Source organism: Epinephelus fuscoguttatus, linkage group LG22, assembly GCF_011397635.1.
Source record: "Epinephelus fuscoguttatus linkage group LG22, E.fuscoguttatus.final_Chr_v1".
In the NCBI taxonomy this organism is placed as follows: domain Eukaryota; kingdom Metazoa; phylum Chordata; class Actinopteri; order Perciformes; family Serranidae; genus Epinephelus; species Epinephelus fuscoguttatus.
Window position 1 is genome coordinate 34,091,358 of NC_064773.1, and position 5,596 is coordinate 34,096,953.

Genomic DNA, 5,596 nt, shown 5'->3' on the forward strand with positions numbered 1-5,596 from the left:
AAAAACCGGCAGAAACCTCAGGAAGAGCAACTGAGGAGGGATCCCTCTTCCAGGACGGACAGACGTGCAATAGATGTCGTACAGAACAGATCAGCATAACAAATTAACAGTAATCCACATGACACAATGAGACACAGAGAGAGAGAGAGAGAGAGAGAGAGAGAGAGAGAGAGAGATGCAGGTAATGACAGTAGCTTACAACAACATTATTGAAAGTAATAATATTATCGTTATAGTTCTGGCTACTGCGGTACAATATGTTGAAAGTATGTATTAATATCTGGCAGCATACATGTGTGACAATAGTCATATGTGTATAATAACAGTAGAAGTATGACTAATGACTAATGATGGCAGCAGCAGGAGGCATCTGGCAGGACCACGGCAGCAGCACAACCACACACGTCACGCTGTCCAGGCACCGCTGCAATATGAGTTAATCTGAGAGACAGTGGAGCACAAAGGCTCCGGAGAAGAAGCCGAGTTAGTGACATCCAGAATGGCCGAGTTAGCAAGATGCAGTAATAGAATACGAGAGAGAGAGAGAGAGAGAAGGAGAGAAGGTGCCCGGTGTATTATAGGGGGGTCCTCCGGCAGACTAGGCCTATGTCAGCCTAACTAGGGGCTGGTACAGGGCAAGCCTGAGCCAGCCCTAACTATAAGCTTTATCAAAGAGGAAAGTCTTAAGTCTAGTCTTAAATGTGGAGACGGTGTCTGCCTCCCGGACCGTAGCAGGAAGATGATTCCACAGGAGAGGAGCCTGATAGCTAAAGGCTCTGGCTCCTGATCTACTTTTGGAGACTTTAGGGACCACGAGTAACCCTGCGTTCTCGGAGCGCAGTGTTCTGGTGGGATAATATGGCACTATGAGCTCTCTAAGATATGACGGAGCTTGACCATTTAGAGCTTTATAAGTTAACAGTAGGATTTTAAATTCAATTCTGGATTTTACAGGGAGCCAGTGCAGAGAAGCTAAAACAGGAGAAATATGATCTCGTTTCTTAGTTCCTGTTAGTACACGTGCTGCTGCATTCTGAATTAGCTGGAGAGTTTTTAAGGACTTACTAGAGCTACCTGATAATAGAGAGTTACAGTAATCCAGCCTTGAGGTAACAAAAGCGTGGACCAATTTTTCTGCATCTTTTTGGGTCAGGATAGGCCTAATTTTCGCAATATTACGCAGATGAAAAAATGCAGTCTGTGAGGTTTGTTTGAGAATTAAAAGACAAATCTTGATCAAATATTACTCCGAGGTTTCTTACGGTAGTGCTAGAGGCCAGAGCAATGCCATCTAGAGAAACTATGTCATCAGATAAAGAGTCTCTGAGTTGTTTGGGGCCAAGAACAATAACTTCAGTTTTGTCTGAATTTAACATCAGGAAATTGGTGCTCATCCAAGTTTTTATGTCTTTAAGGCAGTTATGGAGTTTAGGTAATTGATTACTTTCTTCTGGCTTCATCGATAAATACAACTGAGTATCATCCGCATAACAATGGAAATTTATAGAGTGATTTCTAATGATGTTACCTAAAGGAAACATATATAGAGTAAATAGGATTGGTCCGAGCACAGAACCTTGTGGAACACCAAAACAAACTTTGGTACATAAGGACGATTCATTATGAACGTGAACAAACTGAAAACGATCAGATAAATAAGATTTAAACCAGCTCAGTACAGAACCTTTTAGGCCAATTAAGTGATCCAGTCTCTGCAGTAGAATTTGATGGTCAATTGTGTCAAACGCCGCACTAAGATCTAATAAAACAAGTACAGAGACAAGTCCTTTGTCTGAAGCAATCAGAAGGTCATTTGTAATTTTAACTAGTGTTGTCTCAGTGCTATGATGCACTCTAAATCCTGACTGAAATTCCTCAAATAAATTATTATCATTCAGTTCAGTTAAAAGCTACATTAAAAAGGTGAGTCTTGAGCCTCTTCTTAAAAACATCAACAGTCTCTGCAGTCCTAGTCTGAGTGGGCGGAAGTTCGCTGCAGAGATCAGCCTCTCATTGGGCGGAACGAGCCACCCACTGAAGTCCCACCCTACCACCTCTGGTTGTGTAGCAGTTTTCAACATGTCCTTTACTAACTTTTGCGGTGTTTGATCTTGTGGGGATGTAGCCATTTTTCTGCCATGGTTCGCGTCCTGTAGGTGATATTTTTGTGGGCGTGTTACATCAAAATCTGTTTCCCCCCGGCAATATTTTTGCAAGTGCACCGTTGCTGTGGCACGGCCCAGAATGATTGTGATTGGTTGAAAGAAGTACAAGCAGTCGGGGCGTTTTTTTCTCCAATCTCGGCCCAGTCAGACCTTTCTTTTCTTGAGAAAGGTCTGGTGAGCGTGACTACTGCAGTCCTGATGCTCTCCGGCAGGCTGTTCCATAAGTGAGGGCCATAATGGCTGAATGCAGCCTCCCCGTGGGTTTTTGTTCTCACTTTTGGAACAATTAAAAGGTCGGTGCCGGAGGACCTCAGGATCCGCGAGGGTTGATAGGATAAAAGCAGGTCAGATAAATAAGATGCCCCAAGACCATTAAGACATTTAAAACTAATAAAAGAACCTTAAAATCGATCCTGAAACACACAGGGAGCCAATGCAGCGATTTTAAAACTGGTGTAATGTGCGCCTGCCCTCTGGTCCTCATCAGCACTCGTGCGGCTGAGTTTGGAAGTAACTGCAGGTTAGAGATGGTCTTTTTGGGAATACCAGAGAGCAGGGCATTACAGTAATCTAAACAACAAGAGATAAAAGCATGCATCAGCACCTCCGTGTTGAGAGAGCCTGAGAGAGTCCTGACATGCGTGCCAATTTTGGTGAGTTTCTGAGCATTTTTAGGGGGTCTTAAACTCCCTAAACATGCCTTTGACCGAGGTCCCTAACAATCCAGAAGACTGAGATGGGTAAATCTGGAAAAATCTGACTTTTTCAGATACTTACAACTATGTCACTATTTTGATTGTGAAATTCAGCCCCACGGATCAACCACAAATTCAAATCAGCTTATTCTACTATTTGAACAGACATATAGAATGGGGAAAAAGAAAGTAGTATCAAAATTATACCAGAGTATTTCAAACTCCAGAGTTACTGCAGAATATATTAAAGAAAACTGGGAAAAAGAAATACTGTAATTACATCTGATCAGTGGCTGAGTATCTGTAAAACACAACACACAATGTTGGACTCCGTAGTTTTCTCTGGACCCCTCCCAAATCAGACCACTGATGAGATGTTTAGCCTCATGTCATCATTTAATTGCTGGCTGTCCGGGTGGTGTCCAGCAAATGATGTGGGTTTTCATCAATCATTGGCAAACTTTCTGGGGAAAACCTGGTCTGATTAGGAGAGACAGCATTCATCCCACTGACCTGGAAAACCTCACAGCCACTTTTATTTGTTGTAGTGTACCATGCTCCTGGCCCGTATTCTGAATTTGTATCTGAATTCTCAGAGTTTTTATCCAGTCTAGTTCTTAAATCAGATAAAGTTATTATTGTAGGTGATTTTACCATTCATGTTGACGTTGATAATAACTCCCTCACTACTGCGTTTATCTCATTATTAGACTCCATTGGCTTCAGTCAGGGTGTACATAAACCCACTCACTGTTTTAACCATACCCTCGATCTAGTTCTGATGTATGATTGAGTGCTTATTCCTTTTCATGATTTGTTAATGTTTAACCCATAAAAACCCAGACCCATTTTTTCGTAAAGGAAAATTATGGGGAATATAAAACCGACCAAATGGGCTACATGGAAAACATTTCTGAATTTATTTCTTGAAAAAGAAAAGGCACTCAACTGTGTAGACATGTGCCAAATGAAATAGACACTCCAAAATCATACGTAGCCTACCGTAGCACGTCTGGCCACGGTATATCTATATAATACAGTTGCATGTTTGGCCAAGGTCTGTATAATATATCTGGTGTGTCTAAATACTAACTCATTCATCAAACCTTTGCACTGACTGAATTCATCTGGTTAAAGGCTATCAGAACTGTCGTGAAAGCTACATCATTTCCACATCAAATCTCCGTGATCGCCTAGACCCATGCATAAAAGTGCAAACAATTTCGTGTCCTCTCACCACGGATGCGGTGATTTGATGGTCCGGTACTCACTGTAGCCCATTCTTGTAAGACCCAGGTGCTGATCGATTTTCGTTTGCTATATAGGCCTATGAAAACAACCCGGCATTGAGTTGGAAGCCAACGAGCTGCTGCACTTAGAAAGTCTTGTCATGGGGCGTCGGTGGCTTAGTGGTAGAGCAGGCGCCCCATGTACAAGGCTGTTGCCGCAGTGGCCGGGGTTCGAGTCCAGCCTGTGGCCCTTTGCTGCATGTCATCCCCTCTCTCTCTCTCCCCCTTTCACACTTAACTGTCGTGTCAAATAAAGGCAAAAAATGCTTAAAAAATATCTTTAAAAAAAAGAAAGTCTTGTCATGTTGTTAAATAAATATGCATAGAATTCATGAGAATCCCTCATTCAGTGATAACAACAATAATAACAACAACAATACTACTACTACCACTACTGCAAATACTACTACTGCTACTACTACTACTACTACTACTACTACTACTAGCCTAATAATAAAAACAATAATTACATGATAGTAATAATAATAATAATAATAATAATAATAATAAATAAATAAATAAACCAATGAATAATAATAATAGCCCAATAATAATAATAATAATGATAATAATAATAATAACAATAATAATAATAACTTACTTTGGCCTATATGCTATGCTTTTTAATAAAATTACCAGAGGACCTCGGAGTATCTCGGCACTGCTTAAAAACAGGTAATACATCTGGCTAAATCTTTCCCACATCAAATATCCGTGATCACCTAGACCTGTGCGTAAAAGCGCAAACAATTCCGTGTCCTCTCACTGCGGATGCTGTGATTTGATGGCCCCGTACTCATTGTAGCCCACTCTTATAAGACCCAATAATAATAATAATAATTATTATTATAATTATATATATATATATATATATATATATATATATATATTACTGTGGACCTATATGCCATGCTTTTTAATAAAATTACCAGAGGAGATCGCTGAAAAACAGGTAGTCTAATGTCAGCCTGAATTACTTGCATGCGCCCCCGGTGAAAACTGCTGAAATGCATGGGAAATACGGCTGCTGTCAGGACTCAGGGAACAGAATTCGGAATGTCGACCCTTACTCTCGCTTAGTCTGGGAACAAAGTCTCAAAACGTATAAGAGGTAAATGTTCAAATCATTTCCTGTCTGAGGTTACAAAAAGCAAAGTTTGAAAAAAAAAAAAATGGAAAAAGTGGACTTTATATGTGACTGTAGTAGCCTTAAACTGACTTGTCTCCCAGTAACTGTATACCTTACCGATTGTTTAATTTCTTTTGGTGGCTTCCTCAGCCCGTTGACATGAATAATACTCTCACAGTTTAATACATAGGAACAAATGAGAGTACAAGATATGTGGACTCATGAGACTGATTCTCATCACAACCTCTCCTTGCTGTCATTATAAGTAGTTATACATGTATTTGAGTACATTGTTGTATCTCCTGCATAAAGGTGGGG